Source organism: Nesoenas mayeri (assembly GCF_963082525.1).
Source record: "Nesoenas mayeri genome assembly, chromosome: 2".
Classification (NCBI taxonomy): Eukaryota; Metazoa; Chordata; class Aves; order Columbiformes; family Columbidae; genus Nesoenas; species Nesoenas mayeri.
The window spans coordinates 31,937,637-31,952,575 of NC_137543.1; positions in this window are offsets into that span (position 1 = coordinate 31,937,637).

Below are 14,939 nucleotides of genomic sequence, written 5' to 3' on the forward strand. Positions count from 1 at the left end.
CTGGAGATAGCCACTTCTCTTCATTGGCTACAGGGACAGTCAAAATGACTGGCTAAGATGCAATGTCTTTCAAAAGACTAAAATTAAGGGAGATGAATCCCAGCCAAGTGCTACTGCATGTGTATAAATGTACAGGGATGCTGGGGTTTTTATGTAGCTGCACCAAGACTTTTTTGTTTGTTTTATTAGGTGTTGGAATTTTTTATTTTTGGGAGGGGATGGTGGGGATTGCCAAGCACAGCTGAATGAAAGGAAATGGAAGGAAGTGATGTTCTGTAAAGAACCCAGTAGGAAATAATGCTGAGGACATCTGTAATACATACTTGGATATTAATGAATGATGTAACAGAGTGCTGCTCACCAGGCCTTTTGGCTTACTGCTGATGTTTGGTCATTGCTGAAGGCTAAGGAGCAAAATCTGGGATTTCTATTAAAATGGTCAGTGCTCCAGGTTGTTAGCAAGAGGTGGAGAACAGACTAAAAGAAACAAATTACAACAAAACCTGCCTCAATGTGTGGATACAGAATGTATTACAACAGGCCAATGATGAGTAAATGTCCCATGCTGGGAATCAGACATGCCAAGGCATGTGATAGATTAAGTGTTTGGTGAGCTATTGAGAAGGTCAATGTTTGCAGAATATGACACGACCTATGTAATTCTGAGAGATGACAAGGTGAAAGAACATGAAAGCACATGCTTTTATGGGATGAAAAAATATCCCTAACAATTAAGCAAAATGCTTGTATCTGCTAGCGTAATTTATTTTTTCATTTATCTGTACCTGATTGCGATGTTAAAAGTGTAAGTAGTTCTTACTATGTATAATATTGATTCTTTGATGAAATACAGATATTAATGGAGTAGTGTGGTCCTTTATCTTGCAATCTCTTGGGAAATTATGAACAGAAGTCAAAATCTAAAATGAAGGTGATGAATTATTATTTTCCTATGACTACCTGATTATTATTTCATTAGTATCTAACATAATCAAATAGAATTTTTTTTTTTTAAGAATTTTTCAGACATTTTAATCATGCTCCTTATCCTGGGTATACCGTCCATCACACACATGCCCCTGAATTTGAGAACAATTAATCGAACTTGCCATCATTTAATGGAAATGCCCCATGCATTGTAGTGGGGAGGATCAGCGGGGAGATGTTGGTCATTGGAAGGAGTGATCTGGGCAGGCATATTTCTTTTCCATGCCCTTCATCATGCTGCTGCAAAATTAATTCCGCTGGGTTGTCACTTTGCTCCCTCCCATCCCCTCATCATCCCACTGCTGGCTTCTGTTTTTATGTCACATAAAATGTGAAGCGCTTGACTTCACCTTGAAGGCCCTTCAAAGCTACGCCTTCCCTCCAGATCATCTATAATTCACAGGAAGTGTCATCTCTCAGCCCTGATGGGTCACTGATGCCAGCTTCGACGTTCACTTGTTAACATTTCAAACAAGCACTTTGGTGTCTTCTCTCATGCTGCCTCTGTGGAGGCTGCTGCACACCTCCGTGGAGCTGCCTCATTACCCTCCATCAGACACTGCTGGAAGCTCTCCCCGACCAGGCTGCCTGTGACAGTGCCTAGACAATGAGGCTGCTGCCTGTCAGCTGTACTGCCCACCCTGTGCTTCATCACTCCCATCTCTTCCCTAGCTGTTTGCCTCTTTCTCACATCCTCAGGTTTCAAGATTTTGTCTTTTTTTCTCTTTTTTTCTCTCTCCCCTGACTTCATACAGAGCCAGACAAAATGGGGTCCTGGTCCATGACTCCTAAGAACCATGGCAGTAGTATCTTGTAAGAACAGAAATGCAACTAATACTCCTAAGCTTATATATTTGAGACCTGATGGTAGAAAGCCTTGATTCAGTACAAAATTTGTCAAGCACACACTTTGTTCAGTGAGATGTATTTCTGTCCCACTGACTTCACATGCAGGGTGCATATATTTATTTTTAAGTGTGTGGTTAGGATCTACCTGAATCAGGCTGTTAAACAAGTTGTAATTTTGGTGTCATCAGCCATATTATCTTTGCATTGGCACATACAGGTCCCTCATTGCCACCCTTACTCGGTTAGCTGTGTGCAGACACTCCATGAGGAATGCTGTGGGCACAGTGACAATTAACCATACAAGCAGGAAAGTCAAAGAAAGCTCTGTTCTAGGGCTGTTGCTTGGCAAGAAGGTCGTGTCTGCCATCCAGGGTTAATTACAAATAACCTCTGCTTTTGCATAGCTGCATCTGTGCACATGTGAATAGAATTAAAAGGAACTGGAAAGTGATATATGAAGATCAAAGGGAGACTTGAGGCCTAGAGAATAAAAATTATCTAGCATGTCTAAATACACTCAGACAGCCCGTCATGTTACAGAATAAGAACACGTTTGTCTTCTAACATCCCGGTGTGACCTCTGTGATTTACTGTATGTACTGGATGCTGGAACATACTCCAGAAGAGGAGAAAATGTGTTCTGTACAGCAGGGCTAGAGCAAAGGAGACCATTATTAGTTGCTTTGAATATGTGGAATAAAATATTTTGGGAGCAATATAGCAGTGCTGGGTGTATTCTGCAGAGATGTAAATAGACAATATTGGCAATCTATACATTACTGTCATATGGAAGGCCCAAATGATTGCATCTTGGATTTTGTTGCTCTTCAGGGTGGCAATTAGGCACTCTGCTCATGTGAGGTTCCTATTTCAGATGGTGTGAATTGTGAATATAGTAAATAAAGTGGCAAAGAAAAAATTAAGGAAATCACAATTAACAGTATGGAATGAATGCAGCCTCCAGAAATGCTTAAATCTGGGCTGGATTGAAATATTGTGTATTTCCTGGTACAGTTGCAGAAAGCCGTGATATCATCTGAGCTTGTGTGATTGATTAGTCTTTATCTACTAGTGGCTGTTTGCACATCTCTATCAGTTTTGCTTCTTTCGCTAAGTGACACACAATTCCACATTGAGCCCAGGCCCCTGCTGCTCCCTCCTGCCTTGTTCTCTGCTCTGCCCTTCTCCAGGCAACATTCAGCTCTGGGGGAGCAGCTGGTTACCTCCTGTGTGCTCAGTGCCACTGGCACACAGAACTGTGACAATATTGCAAAGATCTCACCTCTTCAAGGCATTTTTGTTCCCCCCCTCCCGATTTTTTTAATCAATGCACAGACTCTCACCTGCTCAACATTTCTGTTCTGCTCAGAAAGCCTTAGAAGAGATTCTTATCCTTTATAAAGTAGCTTATAAACCAAGAACATTTCTACATGTTTCTAGACTAAGTTCTTCAGAACACTATTTGTGTAATAATTGCTAGTTGTTTATTTAGCCTTTAAAAACAAAGTTTGGAAGGAGTTATGAGGTGCATAGTTTTATTTTCATCACAATATCAAAAATTTTTAAAGATCATGTTGAAGAAACACTATATTACTAACTGAAAGTAGGAAGTAATCAGGGATTACCTTGAAATAAAGGATAAACAAGATTATTTCTGATTCCCCAGTTATTTCTTGACTTTCTAGATAAAAGGTACCTAAAGTTTTAAAATTGTAAATGATGGTGAAAATGAAAAATAGTGAAAAACATAAAGCATAGATTAAAGGATAATGAAATGCTTCAGCTACTGACTGTGGCAAATTTTCTAGTAAATTAAGAGATCAAAAGGCTGTAAGCTGTCTGAATCCAATTTTTATCTGAGAGAAGGGCTAGTGGGTATAAAACCCCAGTTAGGAAACCAACACGTTTTATTGTGTTGTTCACTTTTTTTTGGTAAGACGCCTGCAGTGATTGTCAGCAGAATCTTCTGTGGAGATTGCATTCAGAGGGTCATTTGTCATCTCATTAGTAGACACAAGTGAAATTGTGAAACCGTAGCTGTGAAAATGCAAAGCAAGTCCTCATAGGCCACCATGTGGACAAGGAAGATCCATCATTTTTCATCCATAGAGTCAAAAGATGTCCAGACCCTGAGGGCATTGCCAGGCCCTTCTGGACCTGCCCAGTCTCCCTCCAGCCCCTGCCCATGGGCCCGGGTGCCTCATTTCAGCACAAGACTGAGTACCAACTCTTTTCCTGAGCTATATTTTAAGTTAACCATTGCCTAATCCTTGTTTCGTTGATGGATTTTGGACCTGCATGGCGGTCTTGCCTCCTGCCCTCTGTCTCCATCTCCTGCAGCTCGTTGTGAGAGTCCTTCAATAGACCCTCACCCTGATTCACCACCTTACTTTACCTGGAACTGCTACCAAACCTCTCCCTACCACTGTGACCATGGCCTTGTGCAAATCCTGTGTGGCTGTACTAGGGAGGGCATGGTCCTGCCAGTTGCAAACCAGCAGCACTCTGTGTATGCCTTAATAGCATGTCTCTTCTGAGTTTGGCAAACCTCCTGTGTGAGTCATCCCCTTGACAACAGTGCACTTCTGGATGTGCACTTCTGGAAAATAAACAAACATTTCTTGCTCTGACCCCAAAAGCTGTGGTTTATGAGCAATTGAAAAGCCAAGGTTTCCTGCTGCAATACGTGATATCCTGTGTAACACTGCAAAGAGACAGCTGTTTGTAAATTTTAAGGGCACAGTCCCACATGCCCCCTTAATGGTAGAAGACTTTTCTGCCCAAGCTAAGTAGCCGAGAGAGAGAGGGAAGAAGATGCTAGATGGCTAAAGGATGTTTTTGCTCCTTAATGCTCTCTGAAGGAACCTTCTTCTCAGCAGTGTTTACTGGATGCCAGGAGCTATGGTCCCTGAACTAAAGCATTCCTTTACAAATGCTGTCGTTAGTTGTATTAGTAACACACCATATAAGGCCTGGCATTGAATGTGTCAGTCCCATGTTTTGGATTCCAGTACAGTAATGTCAGACTTTTCAGTTAGCTCTACAAACCAGAGTTTGCATCTGTAGACAGAATCACAGAGAACCACAGAACCGTTGAGTGGGAAGGGACCTCTGGAGGTCATTTGGTCCAACCCCTTGCTCAAGCAGGAACACCTAGAGCTGGTTGCCCAGGACCATGTCCAAATGGCTCTTGAGTATCTCTAAGGATGGAGAATCCACAACCTCCCTGGGCAAATTCTGCCAGTGCTCGGTCACTCTTGTAGTGAAAAAAGTGTTTCTTGGTGCTCAGAGGGAACCTTCTGTCCTTCAGTGTGTGCCCGTTGTCCAAAGTCCTGTCACTGAGAAGAGTCTGGCTATTCTTTACACCCTACCGTCAGGTATTTATAGACCCTAATAAAATTACATGTGAGCCTTCTCTTCACCAGGCTGAGCAGTCCCAGTTCTCTCAGCCTTTCCTCATAAGAGAGATGCTCGAGTTGCTTAATGGTCTTCATGACCCTTTTCTGGAGTCCCTCTACCATGTTCACATCTCGCCTTTACAGAGGAACACCGAAGCAACAGTTATCTACAATCGCTATAACATAAAATGTGTTCCTATGGAGATGTTGACTTCAGACGTAGCATGAGGCAGGATAGAAAGGCTGATTCAAAGGAAATGCTCATGGTGATTACAGCACAGACAAAGCCTTGACCATCACCAGCATATATAGGGGCAAACAAACTTGTTTTGTGCACCACAGTCTTTATGGCTGAGTTAAGACTTGAAAGTAAATAGTGATGGTTGACATGGTCAAAAGCACCTTGGAGTAGCTTCAGAACTTTAAATCATTTGAAAATATTCACTATTTGAGTCTCAGAATGGGCCTTTGCTAGAAAGCCATAAGATATTTCAGTCACACCGGCAGCTACCATGGAGAAACTTTCCTGATGTGTCACTGTGATATCACTTCCATGTGTGCCAAACTGAACAGCTGAAATCCACTTATAAGTGTATTGCAGCACATAGGTAACCATGTAATTCCACACAGTAAGAGACTTATGTCCACAGAGCAAGGTTTATGTAGACAATTTTAGCGATTTCATTTACCATAGGTAAAATTAGAATTTAGTTTTAGATTTATTTAAAAAGAGAAAGAGGAGAAAGAAATGAAGATCACTAAGAATATCCAGAAGAAAATGCACAGAATAGATCAGTATTCACCAATACATTTCATCCAGTAATCTGTACATGTGGAAGATACCAGAAAAACTGCAAGAGCCTTGCAGACTTAAAAAAACCCTCAACAAAACAAGGTAGAAAATATGATTGCATGGTTGTCCAGGGATTTCAGTTTAATCTTCTGGTAATATTGATGAAAATACAGGAATTTGTCCAGTAAAAATGGAACTAATGGATCGTTCAGACCTCATATGTAGTGCTGCTGGGAGCTACAAAAGAGTGACAGCTCCACTGACCACAAGCCACATTCAGAAGTCACAGAGTGCTGCAGGACTGAGTGTTTCTTGTTAACTACTGGTGTGTTTCACTAAAAAGTCATGAGATAATATATTGAATCAAGCTGTATTTTACATAAATGTATTTGTTTCATTTTGCTCAGTGATCACTTCTTGTGTTACTTTCCCTTGAGAGCCATCAAAATTATGTTTTGGTGAAACGAACAGCCTTAGATGGCCAACAAACCATCACTGGTCATGATGAGTAGCTGGTGTCTATCCACCTTCTCTTGTTGTCAAGAGATAAAGCAATATGAAAGGAGATAAGAGTTTACGAATTAAAAAATAAATCCAGTGATTGTTTTATGTGAAGAATGGAAGCAAACCAAGTTACTAATGTGTCTCACTTGGTCATCTCAGTTAACGCTACATTGAAGAAAAAATTCTGTTGAATGTGTACAATGCCAGAAATTGTTAACTTTTCATGTATTTGTAGAAAGTAATTTCATGCCAATTACACAATGTTTTTCTTGTGTTCCTTTTAAAATCAAAAATAATATTGAAACATTTATATATTTTTAGGTATATATTAGTATCATGTATAATTTAGAAAAATTCAATTAAATGAGATGTCAAAACAAAATGAAAGTATTTCTCAGTCAGAAAATATCAAGTTTTTTCTGACATGGTGCAATATTTCTTTCTTGTATGATTTTATTTCAAAATGAAACTCCACTAAAACCCTTGTGAAAAAAGACGTACATCAATGGGATGTGATTAAGTTCATCACCTTTTCCTGTTATCTTGTGGAGGTCCACTCAAATGACTGAGATTGTTATGTCTGGAAGAGTTGCGTTCCTGATTGTGCTGCAGTACACCTACTGTTTTACTCTGGGTTATTAATGTATATTCATTCGCGTACATTCATTCATATATCTGTTTATGCGTATACTCACAAAACACACTTCGGATGAACCTCTATGAAAATTAGAGCTCAGAGTTCATGGCTATGTTTTTTTTAGAATGGTAATTTATTTAATCATTGTTGAAACTAACTCTTTCTGCATATGACAAAAAAGTATTTACAGTCTTTATGGTAAATGTTACAGAAACCAGCAGATGACTGAGAAGTAGAGAAGTTTGAGTTTACATAGTTATCCATTATGTTTTCATTCTCAACTCTTTTATACCGTCTCTGGATAAGTGTTATCTTGGACACAAATCTAGTTTATTTAAAAAGCAAAAGAACAAACACAATAATTAGCTCAGGATCCTTGTCTTAATTAGTGAAAAAATATTTTATGTAAGATCCCATACTATGTGATGATAAACAGATCTAATCCAATCTCTGTCTGTAAACTGAAGTAGTAAACTGACTGTGCAGTGCCTTAAGCACAAAATGGTTGATAGGTTCTAAGATGGCTTTACAAATAAACAAATTAGAGAAAAAATGTACTAATAAAAAAGATAGTTGTAATATAACTCATAACTAGACGTCAAGTAATATGTATGTAGAGATGGTGTACTTTTTTAGTAAAGAAACTAGATAGCAAGGCTATTTTTCAGCTCTTCTTACTTTACATCTCAGATTTTGTCCCTGAAGCCAGTGTAATTTGAATGAACTGAACTATAATTTCAGTAGCAACTGCATTTTAAAAAGAATTGATTCATCCTTCCTCTTGCCCTCAAGTTGACTTCCAGTGCAGCCGCTCTGAAACGCTGTAATTTATTGAAGCTGCCAATGTGGTCCATTAAATCGGTCTGCACCAAACAGTTTGCTAATGACACGGAGCCTTGTTGGCTGTTTTTAACTATTACCTCAAACAGTGTTTGATAGTCTTCTCACATTGATCACAATGGTATCTTCTTTGTTCTTCTAGCAGCAGCTGTGTTTGTTCTCTATGGGATGCTTTACTGTAGCGAGTGTTATTGATGGACAATGGTCATCCTTTTCTGGAGTAGGAATGGAGAATAAATGACCTCTGCTTCTCACTTTTTCATCTACAATTGCATTATGTAGATCTACACTCATGAGTGTCATGGTTTTACCCCAGATGGCAACTAAGAAACATGCAGCCATTCGCTCATTGCGTCCAGGTGGCATAGGGGACAGAATCAGAAAAGTGAGAAAACTCATTGGTTGTGATAAAGACAGTTTAAAAGGTAAAGCGAAAGTCACACATACAAAGCAAAACAAGGAGTTACATCCTGTTCAAGAAGCATCTACAGTAAGAGCACAAGAACAAATGAGAAGGGAGAGACCAGATGTCAATATCTGTCTGTATTCTCCTCCATTCCTAGGAGACCAGAGAAAAACTAGAAGAACTCATCAAACTATTAATCTTGCTTTAGCAAGATCTAGAGTTGTTGAAAGCACTTGAAAATGTAGTTTTTATAATAATCCATGAACTTGTAAAAAGATTTCATACTTCACTGGGTCTCATCCTTTCCTCATTGCCAGGCCACTCTTCAGGAAGCCTGCAAATGAGAAGGCCAGAGAGAAGTGATAGTAGGCTTTCTTTGGCAAGTAATTTCTTCATGATATTAGAAAAATAAAATATGCTTCTTAGAGGTCAAAGTCAGCACCATTCTGTCCTCTGTGAAGCTCCTTCATCTCAGGGAGAAGAAAGAAAAGGAAGCAGCTAAATCCCCCAAGAAGTTCAATTAAGAATGACAGTCCCAGACCTTGATGATGTCTGAAATATAAAACAAGATAAATCATTCCTGTCTTGTTTCATAACAAAAAAGATGGATAAAATAAATGAAATATATATATTGATGTGAAAGCAGTCTTCCAAATTTGAGGACTGTTTCTTTTCTGAGAAAGCTCTTGCAATCCAAGATTTTTCTGTCTCTTTTCATAAGTTCTACCTTTCAATTAGAGAAGATTCAAGTGTCTAACAATCTTTTAGGAGCGGGTTGCTCTGTATTTTTAAGCAGTCAGAGTGTGACACCATCTTCTTATTTGTTAATCAAGAAGACCTCTGTAACAATTTAGCTTTTTTCAGATTTTAAAGGTTCAAATACTGTGCTTGATATAATCTTTGGGAATTTACTCAAAGTGAGAAGCTGTTAATTAGCAGAAGTATGCAATTATTTTTTATTCTTAGAGAACTGTGTCTACATTCTGCTTTTTTTTTTTTAAAAAAAAAAAAAGTCAGTAAATATCCAAATAGACAATATCTGCACCATTCAGTACACACTTCTTGTTAATGGTCAAAAATAAACAGGAAGGATCCACAGTGCAAACTCTGGGCAGTAGTGAAAACTCAGATTTATCTACAGTGGAAACAGATGTGAATAAATAATGCGCCATGTACAAAAACAGACAAAATGAATTGAGCAGCGTGATTAGAAAATTATATTATGGTCTCCAGACATTGTTTTAATATCAGTCATTTACTTGCCATCTCAGTCCTCTGAAATAACACAAATTTCAAACTCTACTCAGTGAGAATAATAAACATAAGAATGCTTTCATGCACACAAATTTTAAGAGACTTCAAAGGAAAAAAGAAGACACAAATGTTAACAAATGAATATATATTTTTACAATCTCCAGCCCGTGCATCTATCCAAATTGGCTTTGCTGTTGACCCTTGAAACAACTCTCTTTGCATATGGATAGTAGAGATTTGCCAGTACTTTATTGCTAAACATCCCAAGTCTTCCAACTATCCCAACTGATCCAACTTCATTTTTCATGCTCCAAGTCAGGCAAGTCAACACGTGTTCCCTGGTCTGCTGCAGACTACTATAAGATCTGGTGTAAGAACAGGAAATAGTATCATGTTCTGTATTTTGAGTGCTTGGTTTGTTGCTAGGCCCCAGAAGTACAGAGAAAGAATGTTTGTGTGGGGAAAAGAAAAGATGCACCTCACCCTGGTTAGCCTAGCTGGAAAAGCTATAAACTCAGAGGACACTACAGTGTTGCTACAGTCAGAAGAAAACATGAGGAAGATGGGTGGATAGTGGGAAACCATAATACTGAGTCTTATGAGAAGATTAATCCCCTAGAAACATGTGATGACAGTTTTCTATGCTGATTTTTGGTGTAGCTATTGTGACAAAAACTAATTTAGTAATTCCCTCAATAACTCTAGCAAAGTTCAGTTCACAGATTTCTCAGCCCTGCAATCTTTACTTCTACAGTGAGGAGCAGAAATGTGAGTGATAAAGTAATCTTCATTATAACATGGAGGAATAGCCTTTGTGCTGGGTGTCATGGCTTTGTGCAGACTTTTGCACCTAGAAAGATGTGCATAATGGTTGTACTGGAATCAGAAAGGAGTCCCATGTTTCCTACTCTTTTCTTTGTACTGAAACTGAATCCATCTGTGGTGTTGCAAAATATTTTCTTGAGTTTTTCTTTTGATGTGGATAGTTATCTACAGCATCACTGAAATGTTATAGACCATTTTTATTTGACAAAACATTGTGTAGTACTTCCTTGCAGAGATTAGTCTTATTTAAGGAACACCATTATATGTAACGTATGTAATGGGCTTATCCATGGCCACAGGTTTTGAGGTGCTCCAGCATGACCTCATGCACAACCATTGATGCTTCAAGGTGTGCCTGCTGAAGCATGGATTTATCCACAGCCACAGATGATTCAAGGTGTACCTCCTCCTGCGTGGACTAATCCTTGGGCCACAATACCTTCAGAAGTACACCTGCTGCACTACAGACATCACCACAGCCACAGGTCCTTTGAGATGTACAAGCTCTGATGTGGATTAATCCATGGCCACAGACCTTTTGGGTTGTCCTGCTTCCACATGGATTCATCCAAAGGCCACAGTCCCTTTGCCTTAAATTCATGATGGAGTTCTGGCCTGTCCAGTACAGCACCACAGAAACAGCAGCGATGCCCCGGCCATCTGCCAGCCCAGGCATCCATTGCTGTTATCACGATGTTCCCAGGCACAGCAGAGTAAGATGATAAGCAGTACAGAAGTACAGCAAGCAGAAAAAGTAAAAATCAGTCACAAATGGGCACTAGACTCTAATATACAGTAAGGCAAGTAGGCCCCATGGCTAGCACAGAAGCCTGCTGATTAATGGCTAAATAGCAATAACAGCTATAAATTTGATCAGGCACATTCCCATCAAACCTGTCATTATCTCAAACCATTCAAGCCCCATGTTGGTTGCCAAAAAAGACTGTGCTGGCAACTAAACACCACACAGCCACTTGCTCACTGCCCCTTGTGGAATGGGGGAGAGAATCAAAAGAGTAAAAGCGAAAGAACTTGTGGGTTGAGCTAAAGACACTTTAATAAGTAAAGCAAAAGCTGCACATACAAGCAAAGCAAAATCAATTCACCACTTCCCATGAGTAGGCAGGTGTTCAGCCATCTCCAGGAAAACCGGGCTCTGTCATGCATTATGATTATTTGGGAAACCAAAGACCATCACTCTGAACCTCCTCCCCTTCCTTCTTCTTCCCTCAGCTTCAAATGCCGAGTATGGTGTCATATGGTGTGGAATATCTCTTTCATCAGTTGGGGTCAGCTGTCCCGGCTGTGTCCCCTCCCAGCTTCTTGTGCACACTCACTGATGAGGTGGTGTGCACAGCAGAAAAGGCCTTGGCTCTCTCTAAACACTTCTCAGCAGTAGCTAAAACATCCTCATGTTATCTACACTGTTTCCAACACAAATACAAAACATAGCCCCATACTAGCTACTATGAATAGAATTAACTCTATCCTAGCCAAAACAGCACATATGATATTCAAGAAATATTTAAATTTCCAAAATTTCCCATATCTGCTGTTTTGTTTGGGGTTTTTTTTGATTGTAAAGTACAATTAACTGAAATACTCTGTTTCAGCTAACCTTCTATTGGAAAATGTTTCCCAGGATGGAACTTCAGATCTTAGTAAGAGCAACAGTGTCAACACATCTTCAGAAGACTGGTCTATGCACTTGACTCAGCATATGAAAGATTAGGACTGAAGTTTCTGTTTTAAAGAGTCTACCACATCCTGGAGGATACCCCTGTTCCTAGATTACTGTATGCTTTCTCTTGATCACACTCAAAACCAAATAAAAGCATTAAAAAACCCCCCAAACCCAACATACTAAAGCTGAAAATGGCATTAAATTAGTTTGATCATGAGACAAAAACCAGCTGGCTGAGGTGTTTAAGGTCATGTCTATGCCAGTATATTAAAATGGCACAGGAGTGCCTGCACACAGACCATCAAACACTGCAGAACGGGTGGCCACTTCCAAAAATTTGGCTGGAAATGGGTTCTAACGCATACCAGTTCCTGAGTTGTGGATGGGAGAATGCTGTGTGGTCCCCACTAGTATTTGTTTAGCATTTTAAAAAATTCAGATGATTTTTTTTTCCTGGTTTGGGGATATTGCTTTTTACTGCTAAATTCCCAAGGAGAAATATAGCCTAAAAATGTTTCTGTACAATAAAACTGTTAATCTTCCAATTTTATCAAGCAGAGACTTGGAAAAAATGGTGTGATTAGTTTAGAAAGTTCTGTGCAGATTTCAAACTGTGGTTAAGTTTAAGTCTTTCAGTTTTGAGGTGAGACTTGAAATACAACTGAACTAGGTAAGCTGACTGAATATTTTAAATAATTTTATAATACATACTGAGATAGTAATGTATTTTGCTTCACCAGCCTTTGTGTATGGCTTCCATTAAAATCTGAGAATTAAGTGGCTGTGATTTTCTAACACAAATACTCACAGGAAATATGAACAATACAGAGGAAAGGTGTTTTAATTCATACTTGTAGTAGTGCTCATGTATAAACGAACCAAGAAAAAGAAAAAAATGCTGTTCTTTTTTATCGCTTGTAATTAAGTAATAGTGTTCAGGCAATATCAGTCATCTTTCTGTATAGCCCATCCCATTTATCACAGAGCAGCTACGATCTACTGTGTTCAAAAGAGCTAATAAGGAATTTCTTATTATGATCTCATCTTATGTTGTTGGGGGAAAGTGGAATATTGGTGTTTGCCTCTTTCATCCCTGCAAAAACCCTTGTGGAAGGAGTTCAGAGCTGCTACTAGTTGTTTCCATCCTGGACTGCATGTTATAACCTCCTTCTTAAAGGAGAAACATTGATTTTTCCTTTCTATACAGCAAAAGATCCTGCAGCGTAATTTTCTCTGGGTTGCTTCCTACTGACATTTATTATGAACGATGGGGCATGTCTCCGTTCAAAGCCCTCTATTGACTCAGACTAGCTTTTGACCAGGCTTAAAGACACTATAGAAGTGCAGTGGAAAAAAAGAAAAAAGGAAAAAAGACCCAAACAAACAAAAACAAAAACCAAAATCAACAACAAACAATGCTTCACAATCTGCTTGTTGGTATTCCACGAGAGAAAGGAGACAATAAATTATTCATTGTGAATCACTCAGTATGCCCTGGTAGGCAGCCTTTCATAGTGTAACAACTTTAAATGAACTGCCCCCCTTCCCTTCTCCCAAAAGTGCCACTAGTTCTTAATGCATAGTGACACACAATTAACATGATAGGCAAATGACCTAAATGCTAGATACGGCCCACTGAAGAGAGCACATTTTTCCATACTTGTGAATTTTTTATAGGTTTTCTTTCTTTTCCACAATTGAAAGGAAAAGTTCTTCTGAAATATTTTTTGTGTGTTAAAGGGAAAAATAAAAAATCTGAGCAAGAACATGCTCATTGTAAAGCAGATGAGTATGGAGGGTATTTTCTTAGAATGTAGTGCTACCTGCCTCTAAACAGGCAGAGTGCAAAGATAACTGGCTATTAGCTATTCCACAGTGAAATTATCTTTTTCTCTTTCTTTGCAATAAAAATTCTAGCCTGAAATCCCTGTAGTGATAAAAAAAAAAAATAATCCATAAACACTTTCTATTTCAATCAATTGGCATTTTCAGATGGCAAGTTATTTCGTGGGAAAATGTCAGAAGAGCTTTCAGTCCCTGGATTGGAAGTCAGTACTGTTCCTATACCTAAAATAGGCATTTTGCATACCGAATCTTGTTGTTCGTAATTTGTCCTCTTCCTTCCTCTTTCTCACCTCTCCCTGCCCTTCTATCTCATATGTCTACTGTCTTCTTTATTGCCATGATTTAAATGTGAGTGATCATGTTCTTGCATGCCAGGACTTAATAATTTGCCATTATATCATGCAAACACTGCTTCCGCATAACTCACAGCATGCTTAACTCCCCTCTCTCTCTATTCCTTATGGACAACACTAAGGGAAGATTTTCATTGACCTTAATGGTTTGTGAAAACAGACTCGGACTTTACAGGTTTGAACAGATCAGTGCAGGGTTATTACTCTAGCTGAATGTAAATACCATCAATCATCTTCAGAGTTTTCATTCATTGTGAGTGATTCATCAGGCATTAATTCTTTCTTTGCAGTCACATTTGTTATGCTCTGAAAGTCTCCTGGGTAAACTCACCTTGACCTGTGAGGTGAAAACTTTTGCCTTTGAGAAGTGTCTTCACTTCTTCTTTTGCAGATATTTTTCTTTTCTCTTTCCTTCAATTTTTGCAGATATCTTTTTTCCTAACTGGCTATTTTCTAAGGTTTGGTAGAGTCATACAGAAATGAATATCTGACAATTAACTAGGTGAAAGGGTATTCTGCAGGCATAGTGAGTAGACACCTGGGAGAAGAGGTCTTGCCTTCTGA